At 39.7% G+C, this 25921-nt stretch overlaps 1 protein-coding gene across 6 annotated transcripts in view; it reads left to right on the top strand.

The window, feature by feature from the left end:
* Positions 1 to 25921, top strand: part of PLCB4 (phospholipase C beta 4) — a 420918-nt gene that overhangs the window by 95699 nt on the left and 299298 nt on the right. Inside the window, exon 1 of one of the 6 annotated variants that reach the window (XM_067707496.1) lies at positions 6047 to 6860. The exons of the other annotated variants lie outside the window; for them this stretch is intronic. The gene's annotated coding sequence lies outside the window, so the exon portion shown is untranslated. Of the gene's footprint in view, positions 1 to 6046; positions 6861 to 25921 lie in introns of those variants that run through there. 6 annotated transcript variants of the gene reach the window in all.

The following is a 25921-nucleotide window of genomic DNA, read 5'->3' as shown; positions in this document are numbered from 1 at the left end:
CTTATTTAGATCCAGCCTGTGACTAGGTTTTAGAAACCAGAACTAGCTCTGGAAATGTGTCCTGGTTTCAGGAATAAGATTAGTGAAGGTCGGGGTAGTTAGATTCTCAAGGCATGGAACACGTCTGTTTACTCACCAGCGTACACCTGGCATCTGACACAGTACTGGGTGTATGGCAGGCACTCAGGATTTAAATAACATGTCGAATCAATGAGGGAACAGAGTTAAATTGAGCAACTGATATTTCTGGCATCATATCATTTTTGCTTGGGGACAGGAAACCACAACAAAACTGGTGTGTGTGTGTGTGTGTGTGTTAGAGCTTCCTTAAGAAATAAAATCAATTTCAGTTTTTGGAACTGAAAAAGAATACAGAGAGTTATCTTGGAGTGAGTGGCTGGTTTCCCACAATAAGTTTCCCTGATTTAAAAAGATATCTCCAAGCTCTTTCAGAGACAGAGAAAGAGATAACGATGACTTCTGTCCCTTTCTTTTTTGTGTCTGTGCAGGAAGAAAGAGCCTGCCAGGATTTAGAACAGAGAGAAGCCATGTGGAAAACAAATAGTTTTCTTCTAGACTGTGGGTCTCAAGGATTAGTAGAATATACGAGGAAATAAGGTTCTTTCTCTTGGGAAATTACAAATGCTGGCGGCTTGAAATAGCATGAAAAAGAGTTTCAGTAGCGGCCGGTCTTCAGATAGTTCGCTGGAGAGAAGAGGGGCCCAAGTTGAGTGAAAGCAGAAGGAAAAGTCATGTTATGTTAGTGAGTAGTTAAAACAATGCAGCCTGGAACAGAAAGGCAGCCCCCATGTTCTTAGCACCTACTGTGCATCAGGCTTTGGGATATACACATAAATATTAACTATTTTGAGACAGCTGTTATTTGAGATGTCTCATATTTTTCAGATAGATGCTATTATCCCCATTTTACACATAAGGAATCTGAAATTTATAAGGAGGTCTGTGATCAGTCCAGAGACACATTAACAGCTAATATGTGTAATGGGGCTAAAGTTTGAACCCAGACCTGTCTGATTCAAAAATCCAAGTTCTTTTCCCGGGTGAAGCCATTTTTTCCTTTCTTATAATTGTATTCTATATTTAGCAATTATCTCAAGTGGTTCATAGCTTTTACCACTTTTACAGGAAGAGTTCTATTTTTATAGGGAAGGTAATGTTGGATTGCGGACTCAATGTTTGGGTTTTCAGCCAGCTATGCCTGGGGGGCAGGGGGGAGTCATGGTGATGGTTGGGGGAATATCCAGGTGGTCCAAATCCTTGATATTCAAAGCATGCACCTGGGACCAGCCACAGCAGCATCACCTGGGAGCCTGTTAAAATATAGGGTCTCAGGCCCCACAGCCAACCTCTCAAATCAGTCTGCATTTTTCAACAAAATCCCCAGGTGATTTGTTTGCATGTAAAAGTTTGAGGAGCTCTGGTCGAAATTACTGTGATTCCAAAGCAGCTGAGTGGTTGGCATATTATGTGAAAGCAATGATACTGGATAATGACAGTAATAAGTTATTATCCCAGTCTATTGAGTACTTACTGTATACCAGATGATATGTTAAGAGTTTTATGTAGATTTTCTTATTTAAAAAATTTCATTAACCTGGGTAGTGGTGATTTTTGTTCCTCTATTAGAGATGAGAAATCTAAACCATACGGAGGTTAAGTAACTTGTCCCGAATTAAATAACTCTGATGCCAACTCCGGTGTGTCCGATCCCAACCTGTTGCTGTCCAGCTTAACTACAAACCAGGAGCTCCTGATCACTGGTGTCTGGTGATGATAGGGAAGTTTGAATTACAGCACAGAGCACTGCCAGTTTACAAATCAAGTTCTGTGAAATGAATTTTACTTTATTGACTCTAAATGGTGAGACAAAAATAAGGTTATCTTTCTTGAATAATATCTGACATTGCTTATGCCATGCGTTGTCTATATTATTTTTCTTGGAGTAGAATAAATTTTAGACAAAAGAACTTAGGAAGCTTTTTTTTTTTTTTTTTTTTTTTTTTTTTTTTGCGGTACGCGGTCCTCTCACTGTTGTGGCCTCTCCCGTTGCGGAGCACAGGCTCCGGACGCGCAGGCTCAGCGGCCATGGCTCACGGGCCCAGCCGCTCCGCGGCACGTGGGATCCTCCCGGACCGGGGCACGAACCCGTGTCCCCTGAATCGGCAGGCGGACTCTCAATCACAGCGCCACCAGGGAAGCCCTAGGAAGCATTTTTATTGTTCTCTGGATTCTGTTCTAACTTTAAAGATAACTACCTTCTTTACTTTTTACTGATGATTATTAATAAGAAACGATTCAATAATCCTAATCATATTGATAGACTGACTTGATACTGATAATCAGTAATGCAATAAAAGATGTTGAACGCAGCTAGCATGAAGAGTTAGAGGAGCATTGTTGAGTACATACGTTCATGTGATAGCTTTTGTTGCTTTTTTCTTCACAGAGTGCTCCTTTTTTTGTTTTTGTCAGATCTTTTTGTTTCATGATTCCCTAGGTGGATGATGCATATGGACTGAATTGGCAGTGTTTGTTAGAATGTCATTACCATGCTTTAAAGTAATGTTCTCTGCTAATTTCTCCTTTGTTCCCTGGAACAGTGAGCTGACTCCCATGAGTTTACTGGGTTGTGGGCTTTAAACTTTCTCTTTAGCAAGGTTGGGAGGACCAAAGGCACTGTTGTTTTGGTCTTCAATCCATAGACTTTTGGGAAAAAAAGGATGCAAAAAATGTGATTTTTGTGTGTTTTCGGGATTTGGGGGAGAGGAAGAATGGAAGAAGGAAGATCTGCCTGAACCTAAACATTTTCTTGTTTATCATGTCACAGTAAAAGAATATGCTAATCCTTTCTTAAATTTCTAGATAATCATAAATAGATTTAATATACTATTAAGAGCTACTAGGAGGAAAGATGCTATAGAAGTATATTAAAGGCAATTGGAAAGGATGGCATTTACTTTGGAAACACAACCTTTATTCATGTTCACTGCTCCTATAGTATTTCATTGTAGTAACACTGGTGTATCTTGTTGAGGTTGCTTACCTGGCAGTGTCAAGTATATAAAGCTGTCTGTACCAACTAATTAAAAAAAAAAAGCTAAAATATAAGCCTTTTCTTGTTCTCAGTAAAAAATTTTATATCCTTACCATTTGAAAAGGCTGTTCTGTAAATTCACAGACCTTTCCAGTAGTGTGCTGGTAAATGTTTAACAGCTGGCTCTGAGAAGGGGGAGAGGGAAGAAGCTTGTTTTGTATTGTCTGCTGATTGCTGTGGTGTAAATACTCCCGCTGTGACTGGAGATGGGAAGAAACACACCCAGCTGTCTCCTGCAGGAGGTGCAAGTTGGCTCAGCACACCAGTGATTTAAGCACCAGGAGATTTGAAAGGGAAGAGGCAGTTAGAGAGAGACAGAGGACAGACAGGAAAACTAAAGCATGTAGAAAACAGGAAGAAACTTAGAGCAAGTTGGGAGGTGCAGGGTTCTGTTAAAGGACTTTGAGTATAAGTGTCTATTCTTTTCCCTGAAACTGTGGAGATGAAAAAAAAAAATTTACTAACAGTGGGGGAAAACTTTACTAAAAGTAGGAAATGGCTGTAGGCCAGAAGACTGAAGAATATCTGCCAAATTTGGTGACCTTTGGAGCAAATCCAAAGAATATCAAAGTATGTCTCTCTTAAAGCCCCAGGAGGCAGAGGCTCTGTAAGACCAAGGCAGAAAGCCTTTACTTGGAAGACAGCTTGGAGGTACAGGTGTGTCTCTGGGAATGCAGCCCTTGTTTCTGGTTTGTTGTTTTCTTTGTTTCTTGATTATGCAATATCCTCCGTGTTTCTTCTTTTTTTTCCTCTATAATTTAGGTTTATATTGTGAACTTTACTTGCTTGTGGTAATAAATTATATTACTTATTATTTTTATATTATCAAGATTTATAATATTTTATTTTTTTAATAGTTACTATACCTTTGTTTTTTCCAGCTTTATTGAGATATAATTGACATATAACATTGTGTAAATTTAAGGTATATGAGTATGACACGATGATTTGATATACATATATATTGTGAAATGATTACTACAATAAGGTTAGCACATTCATCACCTCACAGCATTACCTTTTTTTTAGATTGAAATTTAGTTGATTTAGTATGTTGTGTTAGTTTCAGGTATACAGCAAAGTGATTCAGATATATATATATATATATATATATATATATATATATACTCCAACTCAGGGGTTGGAGTTTGTATTTTTCTAATGCAGCCTTGTGACATAATTTATTTTATAAGCAATTTAATTGCTATTTTACAGTTGTAGAAATACCATCCCATGTCTTCTGGATCACTTCCTAAGTAAAATATTTTTCTCAACCTATTATAGTGGTCTCTTCAGGAGAGTATTATACTTATAATTGCCTTTATTCAGTAGAATCTGTATTTATGAACAAAAGACATAGTTTTTCAATTATGTTAAATATCTTATTATTACAAGCATTAGGGGACTATACCTCATTTTAGAAAGAAGTCTGTCTTTAAAGGGACATGATTTGGAAAAATAACTTGTGTGCCGTGGTTTGTTCTGGAGTAGTCAGGGCGGATGAATGAGGGGTCATTGTGACAATTATCTCAGTGGAGCAGCTGTGAACTGCCAGTCTATCCTGAAAACCTGCTTTTTCACCTAAATGAGAACGGCAGAATGGATGTCCAGGGATTGCTGGGCGCGCAGGGCTCTGGGATTTGAGGGGAGGGGAGGCGTTGAGGGGGAGGGGAGGCATTGAGGGGGAGGGGAGGCGTTGAGGGGGAGAGGCAGTCAGGTTTTACACGTGCTTTGCTGGGGGCACACAGCTCAGTTTCTTCCTCTTGAATCACGTGTAAAGTGGTTGAAATGTGCACATATGGGTGCGGTTGGTATGGCGTTTGGGTGGTGGTTACTCCTGCCTTGGCATCGGTATTTTGGCTGGGGTGCCCACTCTGTAGGATACACTGGCTGAATGTTCATCCCTGAGATCTGACGTTCAACTTTGGAGGGCAAATGGGTGACCTGGTACAGCCGCTTGACCACAAGAGCAGCTGCAGGGGCTCCAACAAAGTGTCGGACTGCTTGAGGGCTGATACCGTGCTGTCGCTCGTTTTCTAGTATATGAAAGGAATGAAGGAGATGCCCATTAAATACACGGATAGTCTGCTTCTGTTCCTCATGTTTCTCTTTGGAAAACACATTTACCATTTAATAATGCATAATCTAGAAATTGATCACACTGGAATTTCATAGAGGTTAGTATAATTTGGAGGTAGACAGGAAGCCTAATATTTAATGGCTTTTCTAAGTGCTTTGAAAACTCATCATAATGTCAGGTGTGTTGCTTAAGAATTGGCAAGTGTAATCTAAAGTTATTAGCACTTCCCAAATCTGTCTCACAAAATACAATTCCCTCTGGATGCCCCTCAAATAAAGGGTCCCATGGTTAAATAATTGGGGGAAAATGCATAAAATATTTCTTTTAATATATGGATGATGAACATGAGTGTATTAAAAACAAATTCTGCCGTGTAGGAGTCTGTTGACATTAAGTTAGGTTGACCACCCTGAATCTTTACTCTTGGAACCTTGTTTTGTAAAACATTTTACATTCTCTGGCACATTTGGGAAAAAGCTGATTTTCATTTTATTTTGTTTTATTTTTAGCCATGCTAGCACTTGCGGGCGGATAAATCAGGAGACATGTATGTGTGTGTGTGTGTGTGTGTGTGTGTGCGTGTGTGTGTGTGTGTTAGTACCTTAATTTGATGTAGAATTAAAATACTCTTTTTTTTTTTTTTTTTTTTGCGGTACGTGGGCCTCTCACTACTGTGGCCTCTCCCGCTGCGGAGCATAGGCTCCGGACGCGCAGGCCCAGCGGCCATGGCTCACGGGCGCAGCCGCTCCGCGGCATGTGGGATCTTCCCGGACCGGGGCACGAACCCGTGTCCCCTGCATAGGCAGACGGACTCTCAACCACTGAACCACCAGGGAAGCCCCTAAAATACTCTTGAGATTTATTTCTAGGGCCAAAGTCTCCACATTTTACTATCTTTGCAAAGGATATAATCTCCAGATCTCACTTTAGATATTAGTTCTTATTTATTTTTCTTTAGATCAGCATTAGTTGTAACTTAAAAACGTAAAAAGTTTTCTTTTTTTCTTGGACACTGAAGGTGTTACAGAGGAGGAAAATAGGCAAAAGGTGGCAGCCAGATGGGGAAGTTGAAACAAAGATTCTCAGCAGCTCACAAGTTAGTACAGTTCCTGAATGTGGATAATCATTTGGGCCTTCCTTTAGGTTTATAGCTTGAATTTTCATAGCCTTCATTACAGAAGAACCAAAGATTTAAGGACGAGTTCAGGTGTAGGTTTCAAATTTTCCTTTTCCTGTTGAGAAACCCCAGCCTCTGATCAAGTGACACTTCTTGCTGGGTGTGAGGCCTCTTACTCATTCCCGGGCAGTTATTTGGCAAGATGCCAGTCAAAAGCATTTGCTATATTTGTCGTTGTGCTTGGAATAGTGAAAAGAGTCTTTCTCGGCCACTGTGTCTGGATATTTTGTTGTGGCTGTGGGCACTGTTTGCCCAGACTCTTACTTTGTGGCCGGGGGTGGGACTCTGCAGGGAGGATCAGTATCCTTACAAGTGCGGGCTGCCTGGGGCTTATTCATCCTGAGTCTCTTGCCCCCTCCTCCCCTTCTGGAAAGAGAGAGCTTATCCCAGACCTGTGATTGCCCTGCAGTTCTCAGCCTGCACCAGGCAAGCTCTCAAGAGCCTGTTTCTGACTGGGTGAAGTTTAAAGCCTACTTACTGCTTTTCAGGTAAGAGAACATACTGAAAACTGGCCTTATGAACAGAAGTTAAGGTTTACTGAGGGAGGTCATTTTGATAATTTTATGTTTTTTTTTTATAACTTGTAGTAGGGCTGTTTTATTTTTGTGGTCCCTGAAGGTAAGCAGGTACCGGTTTATGAAGTGGCAGAAAAGAAAATACTTAAAAAGAAAATACTTGTTTGTTTTTAAACTTCTTAGACCATTCAGACTTTTCATGAAGATTATTTTATTTATTCATTACTGATTTTTTTCTTTAGATTTTATAATAAGAGAGAAACCTAAGACAAAATAAGATAACAAAGCACATTAGACACTACCGTTTTGTAATTCTGGCATTAATTAGATACAGATTTATTTCGATGTCTCTTTTTATAAAATTTTCCTAAACTTGACTGGAACGCAAATAGAGTTTTCAATAAGGCATTTGTCTGTATGATTTGATTGGCTGGTAGGATTTTTGTGTGTCTATCATTTAGCATTTTGCATATTTAAAAATTAACCACCTATATAGGGGTATATGAGAAATCTCTGTACCTTCTGCCTAGTTTTGCTTTGAATGTAAAACTACTCGAAATAATTAAGTCTAACAACAAAAAAATCAACCTGTCTCTTGAAAATGTTTTCTGTGAATACCTAAATATGATGCAATATAGCACAGTGTTAAACATTTTTCCATTATGCATGAATTATTAAAAAAACTATATTACTTTTGTTTTCGTAATTAGTAATGAAAGTGTGGGACAGATTTCAATGTCTTATATTTTGATTGCCATTTTTTAAAAAACTATATTAAGATAGGCAAAATGATTATTTTAAAAATTCCCTTCCTAAATAAGAAGTGAGAATGAAAATATGCTTTGTACTTATTGTCTTGGAAATGTACTTATTCATTGTCTTGGAAAGTTGATTGGACAATATGTAAAATTCCTTCCTGAAATAAAAGTGGGAATCAATAACTTAGAAAATTGGTTTTTGGTAATCATATTTTTAAAAACCATTTTTCACATAGTTGCATATATTTATAGACAAAGAAATGATGGTGAAGTATGAAACTTGCAGTGAGTACGGAGTAATTGGCTTCAGATAATTTAGAAAAATCTTTCATATTTGTGTACTTTGTTTTGTTAGGAACATCTTAGTATCTTTCAAGACATGTTATTATAAAAGAAAATGTAAAACCTTTAGTTTTGTGTGAACCATGACTAGCCACAGATATTTGAGCATGAAACAGTTTCTATTACAATGGCTGAAATAAACAAAACATGGTCATTAAAATACACTTATTCTAGACAGATGTATATGTGATACATGAATAAAATGCAGCGTTCCACATTCCATGGCTGTTTTTAAGGGGGATGAAGAATTTTCCCAGCTGTCTTACAGCCGAAAGAGAGGTGGTAGCCTGAGAACTCCTCTGATAGTTACCTGTTGGAGAGAACATTTTATACCCTTTTTACATTAAAGAGCAATTACATGTGAAGTGATCCCCTCTCCAAAGATATATGGAATATTTCTAGACCCGTTGGAAAATATGAAACTTTCAAAGGTGCTCGCAGCAGGTTCCAATGTGTTTATTGTGATGGACCCTCCAGGGTGTCAGGGGTCCAGGCAGCTCCCTTTCCCAGTTGGGGGCGAGGTTGCAGCATTGCAGGGAGGAAGCAGTCGTCAGGGGAAGGTGCTTACAGGAGACAAGGGGCCAACAAGGCTTCATATGACTCACCTGTGTACCTACACTTGTCCTCTGTGTCTGAAGTTAAAGCTGCTACTGGTAAGACCTAGGTCCCCGAAGCTGGACCTACAGGCTCATCATAAGATCATGCCACTGCTTTTCGCACTTGAATGTGTGTATGAATCATCTGTGATTTGGTTAAACAGCAAATTCTAATACAGCAGGTGTGGGATGAGGCCTTAGACTCTGCATTTCTAATAAACTCCCAGGGGCTGCCGATGCTGCAGGTTCAGGGACCACTCTTTGACTACCAAACACCTCCCAGACGATTATTTTGAACTTAATGAACACTGTCTAGTCGACGCCAAGCAATGAGTTTGTGAAGCAAATGACAGAGAATGTGATTGAGGTGAACTGACTAGCCTTAGACACCGGCCCTTCACAGGTGATGTAACAGGTGATGTGTCACCCTCTGTTTTCCGGGGAAGGAATGTGCAGTATCGTAACCTCTGATGAGCCTCCACAGATGTCCTTTCCGGGACTCGTTACCGTTGGCAGCCCTGCCCCTTGCCTCTCAGGACAGTCTCGCTCGAGTTGCCACAACTATCCGCTCCCTCCCTCTAACCGTCAGGAGCCTTCTGTGCATCTTGCTCCTGAGTCTTCTAACAGCATCCTCTGCCCAACCTGGCTTGCAGGTGCCCCACTACAGCTCAGTGTGAATTTAAATATAGAAACGTTGTCTGTGGGGAGCTACTTCTCTCCCTTCCACGTAACACGCAATTTTCCAATGTAATCAACCAGTCTTGGGCAGTTGATTTTTTAAAAAAAAAAACCTTCCTTGTCTCAGCTTGTTAAATTTGTGCTTTGAGTTTTCAACATCAGTATTCGGTCAGGATACTGGATACCCTGTGAATTCTTGTAGGGAAGAAGTAGGCAGTGGGGCAAGTGGTGTGATACTCCAAATGCTTCAGTAATTTTATTCCCATTATATTTTCTTCTCCAACCCTTTTTAATGAAAATTTCACACATATGGTAATTTGAAAGTTTTATAGTGAACAGCTGTATATCTACCACCTAGATTCCATCATTAACATTTTATTTCATCATGTCTATCTACCTGTCCCTTTGTCGGTCTCTTACCATCTTATTTTTTTTATTTTTTATTTTTTTGTGGTACACGGGCCTCCCACCGCTGCGGCCTCTCCCATTCCGGAGCACAGGCTCCGGATGCGCAGGCCCAGCGGCCATGGTTCACGGGCCCAGCCGCCCCGCGGCATGCGGGATCCTCCTGGACCGGGGCACGAACACGTGTCCCCTGCATCGGCAGGCAGACTCTCAACCACTGCGCCACCAGGGAAGCCCTCACCATCTTATTTTTGATGCACTTAAAAATAAGCCCCGGGCATCAGTTTGCATATTGCAGCATTCTTATTATTAACTAGAGTTCAGTACTTACTGACAGTGTTTCATATGAAATTTGCATACAATGAAATGCACACATTGTACGTAAGTTGAGCTTCGACAGATGGATGCCCCTGTGTAAATCCCTGGCAGGATACAGAACATTACCATCACCTGAGAAAGTTTCCTCATGCCCCTTTTCGGCTCTTATGTTCTTTTGTGAATCTTCCCAAATGAGGACTCATTGATCACAAATAGGTGATTTGTGATTAGTTTATTTCTTGAAACTAAACTTTGATCAATTTTATTTCATGCAGGTTACTTTCATACTTAGCAATACATATTGTACAACACTTTCTAACAAGTTAGTATTTGGTTTGTACTAACTCATGGTGTTCTTATTCCTGACAAATCAAAGTTTTAACAACAGTCACTTAGAATACCTGTTTTTTCCTTGGCGCAGATTACTTGCCAATGAATTGGTTGATTCTTATATCAATAGAGATGCAGAGACCTGGGGGTGACCGTGTTTTAAGAGGTTCTTGGGGCCCATGCACCTGGTTTCTCTGTACACAGAGACAAGAAAATCCTTTTTCAGGCCAGCTGTTTCCTGTGAAAATTTTATTCGAGGATGCCTTCACTTCATGACTGAGCCTGAAACGTATGTTGGTTCACACTGCTTCTCTAGGAACAGAAAGCTCTGTTCCCTGTGATGATCTTAATTCCTGAGACATTCCATGTTTGCATGCAGCAGTTTGTGTCAACTTTGCCCTCAAGTAATTGATTCCGATCCGCCCCGATAAGGATTCACAGAGCTGTGTAAAACCTTCACTAACCAGACAGCAACTAGCTTGAAACTCCAGGCTCTCAGAATGACCTGTAGCCAGAAAGTAAAAATGTCCAGCAATGTCTTTGGTCACAAAGAAGCAGTTTTTAAATATCTAGCAAGAAAGTAGCATAGCAGGAAGAGTATGGTCAAAATGAACAAGTTCATAAAGTTGTTCGGGGGCTATAAAGTACTTAATTTGAATGCTTTGAAAGTGCCAGAAAACTCACATTTTTGATTTGCTCATTTTCGCTAGTCACTTTAACACTTTAATAGAACATGAGGCTCATCTTCTGAAAACCCACCCAGCTCCTTCAACTGTTACTTACATATAGATGGATTTTGCTTTTTCAGGAAATCCTGAATTATAAGCAATGGTTTTATTCAGCTATTTTCAGTGAGAAAAATCTGTAGAGTCTAACTCAGAGTTAGAGGTACTATATGGTAGGTGCTCAGAAGCTTCTTTTACAGTCTTTCTCCAGAATACTATGTAGAAACTTATAGTGATTTTTAAAGTACATCATTTGATAGAAAGTTTACGTTTTCTCTCTCATAAAGGAATGCAAGAAAATAGCCCAGCAGTTTTTAAAAGCACAGTGTGTGATCCTTAAAACCAAACTGATCAAGTAATTCAACAGTTATCTATTCAAAATTTCAAACCAGAGACTGGCTCTATCTTGTTAGGGCTAACATATAGTTAGCTACCTAAAAAGGTAGAAAGGCTGAAAAAAAAAAGAAAATCCCTACATGCATATTTACTCTGTTCTTGTTTTCCAAGCTATTTAAAGTTGCTTTTCTCTGAGGTAAAAGGACAGAATAATATTTGCAAACACTTGCTGAAGTCACTTCTGATAAACTAACTTGGAGAACCATGTTTTAAGAAAAAAACAAATTCAGATTATAAATATAAGCAACTTTCTACTCAGTTACAACAGTATCAGACTTCTTATTTAAATATTTTACCTTATGTAATTGGGACACTAGAGGCATATACCTGCATTTATTTGTATAATCATGTAACAAAGTAGAGAATTGGGGGAAATGGTCACTATTTCCTCCTCTTACAATGTCAAGCCCCAGTGGAATAGAAAGAAATAGCAATTATCTTCTCCTGTATCTTGCACAGCATTTGCATTTGTTTCAAGTTCATCTTATAATAAAGGGCCACCATTTATTCAGGTTTTATTATATTTTCAGCTTCAATTAAAACCTTAAGATTCTAGGACAGAAGTCACCAAGCCAGTTTCTGTCGAGTGGCATATCTTACCCTGTTCCTGCATACATCCTGCCTAGCCTTGAAGGGTCAGCATAAAAGCCAACCATCCTGAAGCTTTCCTGCCTGCGGCAAGTCAGATCTCCAACCATGTCTTCCTTGCTTGAGTACCTATTGCATTGACTTATCAACCTTTTGGCATCATCTTCAGTGTAGAAAAAGACTGTTAATTACTCTCTAATTATTTTATGTATTAGCCTCATCTTCCCAGGGATCTCACAGGATTCTTCCGTGAGAATTCTTCTGTGTGAGAACACTGTCTTACACTTCTTTTGCAGATCCTATTTTTTTCTTGCTTAGTGCTTTGGAGAGCCTTCACTCGGTAAATTCTGTTGGCTGATTGCCTGAATATTAAGAGAGGCCACTTGTCTCTGAACACGTGATTAACTTCATTTCTCCCCTCTTCTAGCAACTTGCCCTAAGAATAGAATTAACAGAAGGATTACTTTTAGGCAAAATAATTTGAAGCATTATGTTTCTTTTCCCTTCACTTTTAAAAGTTATTCTCATGTATCTGACCATGTTTCACTGTTAGTCTTAACATTTAGCGCTTTAATAATTCCTTTCATCTACAGAGAACAAAATGTTTTTCTAAAATAATTTTGTTTTCCAGAATGACTCTATAAAACAATTTGGCCCCAGTGGTTGTCTAGAATATAAGGAAAATCTAACAGTCTGAAGTTCAGCTTCCAAATGACTTGGGGGCAGAAGATGGACCACATGTTGCCTTCAGTGCATTCTGGCCAGAAGTATAGGAGTTTTGTGAGCTGAGCTCTTTGCCCCAGAAAACTTTGATGTGGGCGATGGTCTGGAGTGGAGCACGGAGCCTGAAAAGTCTGTTCCATCAGTTTATCCATCCTGTTTTTAGTCTAGCTGCATCACATGAGGGGGCGTATTCAATAAAGAAAATAAGGATCAACAGTCAATGTTGTGGCCATACATGATCCTGCACAGTATTACTAGTTGCTAACTTTATGCAAACAGATTTTCTGCATCTCCTAACAGATTGGGAGATCTGGCAAAACCCAGACTCATGTTCTCTGCATTAGAGGAGGCACGAGCTCTCCAATTCAAGTCAGTGTCCCCAAGAACCCTGTATTAGTTTCCTGTTACTGCTATAACAAATTGCCACAAACTTTGTGGCTTAAAACAACACAAGTTTATCATCTCATAGTTCTGGAGGTCGGAAGTCTAAAATAGGTCTGCAGCGCTGTGCTTTTTCTGAAGACTGTAGGAGAGAATCTGTTCTTTGTCTTGTCTGGTTTCTGGAGGTCACACACATTTTGTAGCTCATGGCTGCATCACTCTGATTTCTAGTTCTATTGTCATATCTCCTTCTTTGATCCCCTTGCCTCCCTCTTCTATTTTATAAGAACCCTTGTGATTCTCATGGGGGCCCACCCATCTTTCCATCACAAGATCTTTAATTTAATCATGTCTGCAAAGTCCGTTTTGCCATGTAAGATAACATATTCACAGGTTCCAGGGTTTAGGATGTGGACATCTTCCATGGCGTGGAGGGGTGGCACCATTCTGCTCACCACACCCCAAATCCACCCACGCCCCCCAGCGACATATCTGACCACTTCGGGCTATGAGCGCTAAAGTACTGAACAACTACAATTGATTTCCATTAACCTGGAGCTGGATATTTACCTAATGAATAAGATGGGGATATTTTAAAAATTGATACTTTCCCTCCTCTCTTCAGTAATCATTGTATATTGGTATATCTTGTTTTCTAAATGTTATATGTAAATAATTTAAATAAACAGCTCTTCCTCTCTCTTGGCTTTCTTCTGTTTTTGTTTTGTTTTTATGTTACCCAACATTATTTTATATTTCAAGTCCTTTTTCCATTGTGATTTTCTTTTCATCTCTAGAGTAAACTTCCCACTCATTAAGCCATTTCTTCCCTCCTTGGTCCCTTGATTATTAATCTCTCCAACCCTGGTTCTTTTCCTCTGGGAAATTTCTGATTATATTGTGATGTGTATCTTCCCCATTTCTCCATCTTTTCATGTAATTTCTTCTCTTCACCCTATAATCCTGCCCTCACAATTCTCTTATCTCTGTCTTTTTCATCTGACAATGGAAAATGATGTACATTTTGTACCTTTGACATTGTCATTTATCAGCAAGAACATAGTATAATATCCACTTTTACTGAGAAGAGAGTGGCAAAATTAATGTCAGAAATACAGAAGCTACTTAGTAACCTAAAAATTGAGAAAAACTCATCCATACAGGAAGGTACCTGAAGCAGGAACAATTTGTCCATCTATTCCAAGAACTATGAACTTTTTTCTTTTGACCTTTCTCATTATTTTTAGTGCTGAAAGTGTAGCTAGTGAAATAAATTAGACTTCTTTTTACTTAATTCATGGGTAAGGCTGTTTTAGAACTATATAAGGTTCCAGAAGACCAGAGTATACAGCAGTGGTTCTCCAAGTGTGGTCCCCAGACCAGCAGCATCAGCATCACCGAGAACTTGCTAGAAATGCCAGCTACCAGGCCCCACTCCAGACCTACTGGATCAGAAGCTCTGAAGGTGGGGCACAGAAATCTATGTTCTAACAAGCTCTCAGGAGATTCTGATGCACAGTCAAGGTCAAGAACCACTGGTATATTTTATTGTCACACCAGGGGTTCACTCTTCTTGGTCTTATTCTCTGAATCAGTTTCTGCATTCACTAGCCCCAGCCTCCAGGGATGTCACTTCTAATAAACTATATTCTCTGAATATTTTCAATTCCAATAAGCTGTCCAAAGTCAACTTATTTCAACTCAGAAATAGTAATCTGGGGTTTGGCACCAGGAAGAAATAGTTCTTAGTTGAAGAGTCTACCCCACAGGGCTTAAAGCTCAAGTTGTACCAAACTGAACACAAATCTCATTCCTGAAACTCACTAACTCATTCCCATCTCAGATAGGCCTGCTTTCCACCTACAAAGTTATGGCAGTTTCAGTAAGTGTTACTGTTTCAACTCACTGAAATCTTTAAAGCAAATCACCGACTTACTCCATATGAAAGAAAAAAATTCTACCCCTTTCCCCCATCTGCCCCCTACAAAATCATTCAAATTAAATTTCATATCTATCACGTAAGCCTGCATTCATGGTAAGTCAGATCATCCTTAACATTGCCTCCAAATTTGGTGGAAAGGCCACTGGGCCAAATGAAAAACATTAACTTTATTGAACTATAATTTATGTGCAAAAATATGCATCATTCTTAGTGTCCATTACTCATTTCAGTGAGTGTTGACAGATGTGTCCAGCCAGTGTCACCATTGCCACAATCATGATATGGAACCTTTCTGCTACTCCAAAAAAGTTTGTTTCAGCCCTTTTGCAGTCTATGCCTTCCCAACCCCTAGGCCTCAGGCAACCACTGTTTTCTCTCTCTCTAGATTCTTTTTGCTTTTTCTAGGATTTCTTACAAAAGGAATCATGTGCTCTTTCTGCCTAGCTTTTTTCTTTTAGCATAAAGTTTTTGAGATTCTTCCATGTTGTTATGTTTTATAAGTAGTTTTTAAATTGCTGGGCAATTGTGTGGATGTATCACAGTTTGTTCACCTATTGATGGACATGTATATTTTTCCAGTTTTGTATATTTTTCCAGTTTTGGGCTATTAAAGTTACTATGAACTTTTGTGTAGAAGTCTTTGTGTGGACATGTTTTTATTTTTCTTGAGTAAATAAGGCTGGAATGGCTGGGCCATGTGCATAATCAGTTGCATGAGAAATTGCCAAGTTGGTTTCCAAAATGTTTGGGCAGTTTTGCATTCACACCAGCAGTGCCTGTGAGTTCCACTGGGCTACTTTTACATGTTGCGGTGTCAGACAAATAGAAAGGAACTTAATTTTATATTGATAACTAATATGTGTAATTTACATTACAAGTGTATACATACACATGCACGTAGAAATGTGGATGTGTTTCATTATGTCATGAAGAAGCACAGCACCAATTTTGCTAATAAAATACTAGATCTTGTTTTATGCATAATATAAAATTCTAACCCATGAGCATATACACAAAACTCTTAAATTACTTATATGTGATTGATTTTCTGTGCTTTCCCTTAATATTTGTTTACTTTTGTCACCTGCTGATCATTACTCACAGTTAAGTGGCAAACTTTTAAGAAAAATGATAAAAAACCCTAACATGAGGAAATTGTTATTACTTTTTTTCCCCTTCCAACTTGGGAAAATGTACCTGTCATATGAATTTGGTGTTAGCTCACTTTGGTCTAGCCTGAGACCTCTGCTATTGCACCATGAAGAGTGTAAGAGCCTCTGAGATAAGCAGTGGGCAGAGTTGGGGAGCAAGTGAAGGAAGTTGAGGAAGAAAGATCACATACGGAGTGAGAGGAATGGACTGGCCATGAGGAGACAGATTTTCAAGGAGAGGTGGTCAGGACCCAGGGATCACATGAGGATAGAACCCAATGGATGTGGCTGCCATGGAGACCAGACTTACACACATCACCATCATGGCACCAAGCAGAATGTGAAAAATATCCAATAGAAGTAAAAGCGACGTGTGGTCAGGGAAGAGAGGGACTAATTTTATACCTGGGATGGGGAAGGGAAAATTAGGGAAAGCTTCAGCGAGAGCAGTTAGTAGAGGGACAGGAGAGCAGAGTAATAAAAAGAACCACATTTATATATGTGAAATGCTGGAATTGTTGACTATATATATGAAATTTTATATATATATATATATATATATATATATATATATATATATATATATATATAGTTGGATATATATGTGAAGTGCTGGAACTGTTGAATGGTGTTCCTAGGGTGTGGGAATATATGGTTGGGTGGTTTATTATACAGAATTTTATCCTAAAGGTATGGGGACTATTTAAACTGCTACTGTTAATTTATTCATACAGCAAGCAGAGTCCCCACAACTAGACTGAGCCAGGGGCAAGATGCTGGTATAAATACTAGTGACTCACCTCTTGTGTCTAAAAATAGCAGCAGGCTAGGGGTCAAATCATAGTAAAGGAAGGAAGTCCTTTTGACATGTTCCTCTTGAAAGCGAATTTACAACCAGTATACATAATTCAGCTTTCTCAGGCTGGTATAGGGAATGGTGGGTAGAGGGATAAGGGTGGGAAATGAGACACCGAGCCTGCATCAGATCAGGAAAGGCATTGTGTTTTATGCAAAGACATTTTGATTTTATCCTACAGGTCAGCCATTTTCAAAATGCCTTTAGACATACCTTTGAGCATCAGTGAAGACATTCTAATGGGGTACATGCAAGGGCTCGGAGACTCTTAAGGGAGTAGCTGTCCAGGTTTTCAACTTTTATGTGCACTCTTTCCTAAAATTGATCTGCCTGAGAATGCATCTGCTCTCCCTTCTACCTTTTTACAGAAACGAGGCATTCCTCTCATCTTTCCAGAATCTTAATATGGTACATTGTCCTCTGATGTGAAAACATTCCAAGGCCTAAACAAAAGGGCACTTTGCTTCTAACAAAATTGAAGGTGTAATTGGGTCATCAGTTGAGAGGTAATTAAAAATAATGTTGGTGATGCATCACTGTCTTTGATGGCCTCAAACTCAAAAGGAGTTCAGAGATTTGAGTGATGTGGCTACGGTGAAACTCTTACTCATCTCCTGTTTTAGGCCAAAAGGATTCATCAGCAATTATGCATAGAAATATGAAAAATTAACATAAAATTTATGCTAAACCATTATTACTTTAGCATAAGGAATATTCACCTATAGATGCCTGGGTTAATTTTTTAAAGCCCTATCCATCTTATCAGGAGGTACATTTAAAATAAAGTTTTACTTTTTTATATTTAATAACTATTGACCATATTTGTGTGTTTTCTTCAGTTGTTTACATGTACCTGTTGTTGTATAACTCAGAAGAAATTATTTCACCCTTAGGGGCTAAATTCAAAGTAAATTAATACTTAAAATTCTAAATTACATGCCTATTTTTGGTGTGTGTAGGGATGTATATGATAGGTCAATCAATAAAATACTTTGAATCATCAAAATATATTCAGTAAGATAAAATTTTGCAGGGGAAGTAGAATGGAAATATGAGAAGAACATGATAAAACATACATGTAAAAGAAGAGCTTAGTTCTTTTTAAATGAATGATCATGGGTACCAAATCACTATGCTGTTTAGATTCTTGTGGATTTATTTGAGTGATATAATAGTTTTACTTAAAATGTCAACATTTACAACATGCCAGAACTTTACATCTTTAACCACATTTTTGAATGTATGATGACAAAAATTAAGATATCAACTTAAAATTGACTTTTGGTTGCATAGTTTTTCTAGATTCTTTAGAGGGTTATAAGCACAGATCTTGGAGAACCAGTTATAGATAATGGGACATCACAAAAGCATTTTGAATAGAGGGACACCTGATAAGATTTGTGGCTTTGAAAGGTATTCTGCTTTTGATTTATCCCTCCCTCCTACCTTTCCCGTTTGGTAACCATAAGTTTGTTTTTGATATCTGTAAGTCTGTTTCTGTTTTGTAAATAAATTCATTTGTATCATTTTTTTTAAAAATTAGATCAGAGCTTGGGATGAACATACACACACTACCATATACAAGATAGACAACCAACAAGAACCTACTGTATAGCACAGGGAACTGTACTCAATATTCTGTAATAACCTATAAGAGAAAAGAATCTAAAAAAGAATGAATATATATATGTATAACTGAATCACTTTGATTTACACCTGAAACTAACACAACATTGTAAATCAACTATACTCCAATAAAACTAATTTTTTTTAAAAAAAGTTATTTTTCTTCCAAGTAGATGATGTATAGGGTGAAGCACAGAGGCTGGAGGCCACGGGAGGCCAGGAATAAGTAGAACAGTGAGCAAAATTTTGCAGTTATTTTAATCAGCAATGTACCATTCAGGATGTTTTTAGCATCAAGCAATAGAAACACTCAACTCAATTTGACTTAGGTGACCTAACAGGAAATCTCAAGTGACTCCTGTGTTGGTTAATTCAGTGGCTCAATGAATTCATTAGGACTCTGTGTTCCCCTCATGTTGAAAAATGACTGGCAGAGGACATGAGGCCACCATGACTTGCTGAGACCAATCTAGTCCCAACCCCTGGAACTGGGGCTGGAGACACCTTGCCTGAAGCACACGGTCTCAGAAGGACACTGAAGAACTGGAAAAAAAAAAAAAAGTTGAGGCTGGTGCCAGAAGAAGGAAGAGAAGCGAAGAATTCTGGGGAGGCCTCAGCCTTGGATGTAGCTGAGAGTGTAAGAAGCAGGGGGCAGTATTGACAGAGTTAGGACTTGGAGTCGATGGGATTTAGTTCTTAACTGGACATGGAATGTAAATGCATGAGATTAATCCAGGCATGTCTCCTAGATTTCTGACCTGGTCACCAGATGTTTTGGGGCCATTTAATGAGGTGAGGGTCAGAAGAATGGGCAGGTACTGTAGGCAGAATGGCTCCCCAAAGATGTGCAAGTCCTAATTTCTTGAACTTGTAAATATTACCTCCGTGGCAAAATGGAGGTTGCACATATAATTAAGAGAATGGCCCTTGAGGTAGCTAGATTACCTTGGATAATTTGGGTGGGTCCAGGGTAATCTTATGAGTTCTTAAAAGTAGAGAAGCTTAACTATTGTCAGAGAGAGAGAGGGAGAAAGAGAGAGAGAGAGCACGCGCTCTTGGATATTAGAGGAAATGGTATGAGGAATCCAAAGCATGAAAGGAACTGGGACTTGACTCACATTACTGGCTTTGAAGATGGAGGAGGGAAGCCATGAGCCAAGGAATGTAAGTGGCCCCAACAACCTGGGAATGGCAAGGAAACAGCTTTTCGCCCAGACCCTCCAGAAAGGAGTACAGCCCTGCAGACACCTTGATTTTAGCCAGTGAGACCTGTGTTGTACTTCTGACCCACAGAACTTTAAGATAATGAATTTGTGTTCTTTCAAGCCACTGTGTTTGTGGGTTTTGTTATGGGAGCAACAGAAAACTAATACAGCAGGTTTTCCCAGGTTTTTCACTGGGGAAGGAGATGGATATTTTTTCTCTTGATATGCCAGAGGTTTGCAGTCCAGTGTCAGGGGCATTTTAGTCTCTTTGAGGACATGCTTGCTGGAGGAAATGAGAGAAAGTGGTTACGAAGGAGTGTTTTATTTGAAGCTTATTTGCTTTCAATTCTCTGCCCATCGGTGTCCTCTTCCTCCAAGTTAGGGGTTGGAATAGATAATCTCAGGTTCCCTTTAGCTTGAAAAATCTGAAATTACTTGCCTTAGATAAAACAAATCACTACCCAATACAGTCTCTTCTCTGGTGAGGATGAGGAAAAAAAGTGGAGAAACACATGCAGGAATTATTGGTGAACATAGGAATTGAGTATTCACTATAAAACGCTGAGTACAGACTGCATTCCCAGTGCCATGTTTAGGAATGTTACTGAACACTAGACATAAATCAGCATACGCCCTGGAATTTCTGGGCTGAAGTTCCTCATTTTGCATCAAGGTGTAAGTGAAATAGAAGCTTCTGAACAGAAGCATGTATTGTCCTAACAATCTTGTGGGCCAAAAATTCATCACCATAAAAATCTGTGTCTTGGCCTCACTGTGGATTATTACATAAAAGAATCTGTGTTGTTGAAAGCATTCTTCTCATGAACACTAATACTCATTGTTCAGAGATTTCAGTCTCACAAGTAGAATCAGCCACTTGATGGAGAATTTTTCCATTGTAAACCTGGTCCTACTGTTTGAATTTTGTAAGCTGGGGCATCTGCCAGGTAGTGATTGTATAGGACTGCTGCAGGGAAGAATGCGTGCTGAAATCCCACTACTGGGCATATACCCTGAGAAAACCGTAATTCAAGAAGAATCATGTACCACAATGTTCATTGCAGCTCTATTTACAATAGCCAGGACATGGTAGCAACCTAAGTGTCCATCGACAGATGAATGGATAAGAAGATGTGGCACATACATGCAATTGAATATTACTCAGCAATAAAAAGAAATGAAATTGAGTTATTTGTAGTGAGGTGGATGGACCTAGAGTCTGTCATACAGAGTGAAGTAAGTCAGAAAGAGAAAAACAAATGCCGTATGCTAACACATATATATGGAATCTAAAAAAAAAAAAAAATGGTCATGAAGAACCTAGGGGCAAGACAAGAATAAAGACACAGACCTACTAGAGAATGGACTTGAGGACGTGGGGAGGGGGAAGGGTAAGCTGGGACAAAGTGAGAGAGTGGCATGCACATATATACACTACCAAATGTAAAATAGATAGCTAGTGGGAAGCAGCTGCATCGGGGAGATCAGCTTGGTGCTTTGTGACCACCTAGAGGGGTGGGATAGGGAGGATGGGAGGGAGATCCAAGAGGGAGGGGATATGGGGATATATGTATATGTATAGCTGATTCACTTTGTTATAAAGCAGAAACTAACACACCATTGTAAAGCAATTATACGCCAATAAAGATGTTAAAAAACAAAAAAAGGAATGCGTGCTGAAGTCAGTCCTTTAGGGCTGCCTCTTGCCTAAACTTGATTTAGCATGAGTAGTGCTCCAACTGAAAATCCCCTTCCATGTGGGGAAACAAGTGTGATTTCTAATATAACTGATGTCTTTAGTACAAAGATGGGCATTCCTGCTAACCTGAGTTGTAGACTGCAGTCAGTGGTGTGATGAAGACTATATCCAGATCACTTGGGTGTTATTAACCCTTTCTCTGGCTGAAGATCACATTCATACTCATTCTCACCCATTTAAGGATTCCAGGTGCAAGTTCTGCAGAAAAAAGGCTATAGATCTAAGAATTACCTCACTGAGAGGGGCTTTGTAATGTGATTCCATCTGGATCAGTTGTTGCTCTCAGACCCTAGAAAACTTGGTTCAAACAAAATTATGTAAGCACTTGAGCAATAATTGAACGAATGTTCTTGAACTCGTTATCCAGACATGGGCTTGCCAAATGCTATGGTGAGACTCGTGGAGATGAGAAGTCCAGTGTGAATGAGGCAGTTCAGCTGCAGGGCCCATATGCTGTGCTTGGTTATGTTGCTGGGCAAAGTTCCTTGGAAATTGTGACCTTGACCAAACTTTGAATAGCTGATCAAGATGTCGCCATCAGAGATGTCCCAACAGTTGCCCTTAATTGAGGGCCATCAAACATCTTTGACCTCATACACTGTTACTGACATTGTGTTCATGATATAAGTCTTTTCAAGGAAGACTGGCACTGATCCACTTAATTTCTGTGAGCAGACTGCCAGTGTCATGGGAGTCTGCTGTAGGAGACTCAGGGTGACAATCATTGTTTTCTCTTGCCATTCAGTGTGTATCTCAGTGTAAGTCTTGATAATGTCAATCAAAAGTGTTTCCTTGAGGACTGTGTGATTATATGTTTTTTCCCTACATCTTCTGGGTCTATGTTTTAGTCATTTTGGGCTACTCTAACAAAATATCGTAGACTGGGTGGCTTCAACAACAAACATTTATTTTTCACAGTTCTAGAGGCTGAAAACAGATTTAGTGTCTGATGAAAACCCTCTTCCTAATTTGTAGATGGCCTTCTGGCTCTGTCCTTATATAGCCTTTCTCAGGTGCTTGTACCTAGAGAGGGACAGAGATCTTGTGTCTTTATAAGGGCACTAATCCCATCACGAGGGCTCCACCCTCATGACCTAATGTAAACCCTAATCACCTCCCAAAGGGCTCACATCCAAATGCCATCACCTTAGGGATTAGAGCTTCAACATATGTGTTTTGGGGAACACAGACATTTAGTCCATGACAGTCTCACTAGGACAAGAAAATGGAACAAATAATAATTGTTATAGAGTCTCTTAGAATAACACTGTACTAGGGTTAGTACTGCAAAAGGGTACCCATTCATCAATTTTTTTTTTTTTTTGGCTAAAGAAAGATTAAGATCAATCTTAGTGAGATAGTGAGACTTGGGAATTACTTTCAGATCTTAGACTCACTCTGAAATGATTTTGAGGAAAGGAAGGGCAGAGTAAGTAACTAATTTTAAGAGCAGTCTTGAGTGCTGGGGTGTGGTGGGGTGGGGGAGGTCTTCTTCTGTTTTCATGTTCTTTTGTCACAGCATCTCACCCATGGTCTGGCTTGTGTATCAATAAATGAAGTGATCATTAACTGAAGTAGTTTTACAGCAATAAAAACTGCATTGTTGAAGAGTTGATTCTTCTTGTCTTTAAAAGTCACTTAGCTTTGGGCTCAGCACTAGGAGCTGGCTGCTGACTCTTGTTTCGTCCACTTCACGTGAGTGATGGGTTAAGGCTTCCTTCTCATCCTTATGAGATCAGTCACCTGCATCTGGGAATCCCACAGTTAAAGGAGCTCCTTACAGTTGTCTGCACTGGAGACAACCCATCAGGCCTGACTGAAGTACCTGAGGGAGGCTTGTTCCTTTTTTGTCTAAAAGTGAAGGTTTGTGGGAATTTGCTCAGTTATTGTGGGCCTAACCCAAGACTGTGTCTCCAATCCCGTGGTCGTAATAGGAGGTGTGTCTGTGGTATTTATTGAGTGCATTCTTGGGCTGTTTACTGGCTTGGCTATAATAATGAGTGACAGGAAACTTCTGGCAGAGCTAGAGATTGAAAGGCACCCGGCTTGGTCTGTCATAACTGGGGAAACAAGCTCTCATTACACAGTGGCCAACCATCACAATTGCCTGGGACAGAGAGGCTCCTGGATGCAGGATTTTCAGTTTTCAATCTGGGACTAGTTGGTCACCTGGCACTGAAAACCCTGCCTCTCCACTGGCAGGTGGTCGTTGTATGATCAGGCCACTCAGGATAGCTGGCCTCTTGGTCTCTGCATGTCCCCTGATCAACCAGTCCCTGCTTCACCTATAACCAACTCCCCTGACAGACATTCCCTCTTAGTCATAGAGCCTGGTACTTTCCCCAGGCCCCAGCTAGCAATTGTCCTAATCTTTAGACCGTAATGTCTCACTCCCCTTTATCAAAGGGTCAGTGAGGGGTGGGCCCCTCTGCTGGTTTCCCTGGTAACCGATGAGCCAACCTGACATCAATTCCTCCTATAATTGGTAACCTCCCTCTTCCCCTGGTAGTGAAGACTCCTGCCATGTCCTACTGCTATCTGCTGTCCCCAGTGGGGTGTCTCTCCAGGACCCTTTTTTCTTCAAACATGTAAGCTCCTCCATCCATTAAAGTACTGATGTCTCTGCCACTGTCTCTGTGCTCTTTCTTCGGTCTTGCAGCTGGGCAGTCACAAGGCTTGCTGGCCTGCGGGGTGCAGCCCAACACCCATGCTGCTGTCCTTGCTCAGCTGTCTCTCCTGAGTCCTGTCTGTGCTTCGAGGTGCCGTCAGGGGGACAGTTTGGGGACACGTGTGAAGGAAAAGTCAAAGACAACTACTCAATTTTAGTCACATGTAATTGCTCATTTCAAATCCTATTTATAAGGACGAATACGTTTAATGGGACCCGAAACTTTCACTCAGTGGGGACTTCAGGACCCAACATGTCTTTGTAATGCCAGGAAGAGCCTGTGTGTGTCTGTTAAATTATGCTGAGAATGTGGTTCAGACCCTCTCCTGACCCTGGAGGATGTTGTCCAAACACAAGCGGTCTCTTGAGTTTTCTCTACTCTCCAGTCCAGGTGCCTTGTACAGCGCAGTGGAGCTGAGGCTCCCCCATCCCATAGAAATGTGCCGTTGTGTGTGTCCTGGCCAAGGTGTCCTGAGTGTACCAGTATGACTCCAGATTGGATCACTGAGCCCATCTCCTACCACATAGTGGCAGGAACCGTGTTTCCTCGGCCACATTTCTCTCCCTCCTACAGTTAGTGCTGTTGAGGATAAAAGAATGAATGGGCTGGTGGGGCTCTTCCAGGATGAGATAGGAGTGGCAATTCTAAAACCAGATAGAGCAGGTAGCGTGGGCTGTGATATCTCAGAGGAGGTGGTAATTCTTTCTCGTGACCACAGGTAAGAGAGAAGAAAGATCTGATAGATTTTTAAAATTAAGTTTTAGAGCAATAACAAAGGCACCAGCAAGCTAGAGATATGTATTTGGATAAAAATGCTGATCTACATTTAGATAAAAATGTCTAATTTATTTTTATTTTTAAGTCCTCTTGTTTGTAATTGCAATTAAAGAGTGATGGGTAATGTTTTAACTGTTTATGGTTTTTGGAAATATTATATACAGAAGTTTAAAGTTGTATGCAAATTGAATTAGAGAACATGGAATCTCACTTCCTTGTTCATGTGTGTTATTGAGAAACATCTTAACTTCAAATTGGATATCTGATATATTATTGGTAAGTCTTAGGCTGAACCACATGAAATGGCGTTTTTGTTGGTTAAAATGATTAAATATTAATACTTTTATGTGGTTCATTCTAATATATTTATACTCTTGGTCCTTTTCTCTAGAAAATTAATCTATGAAGCTATTACTCTGTAGTAAATATGTTAATAAACTGAGGAATCTGCTTCAACAGGAACTGCCCTTCCTGCTCTATCATTTTTACACATTCTGATTTTGTTTTCCTGGGTTCCTTTAAAAGAGGCAAAATTAATTTAAAAAAATCTGAAGTAACTGGAATGTACTAGAATATGGGAACTTTCAAGAAGGAATGAAATTGAAGGTAGAAGGCATCCTATTCCATGCAGTGACTCTTAAACTCCCAGCAATGATTTTGAAGGAAATCCTTTGTCTAAGATCAGATAGTTGCGGCAATGGAAAAAAAAAAATGGGAAAGGGATCAACATGCTCTATATTCTTTCTTGGTTTTATTTCAGCTTGGTTTTTCCTATTTCATTTGAGGAGGTTGCTTTGTTTGGCTCAGAA

The sequence above is a fragment of the Pseudorca crassidens genome, chromosome 15 (genome assembly GCF_039906515.1).
Source record: "Pseudorca crassidens isolate mPseCra1 chromosome 15, mPseCra1.hap1, whole genome shotgun sequence".
NCBI classification, from domain to species: Eukaryota; Metazoa; Chordata; class Mammalia; order Artiodactyla; family Delphinidae; genus Pseudorca; species Pseudorca crassidens.
This window is presented reverse-complemented; position numbering and strand designations above follow the sequence as displayed.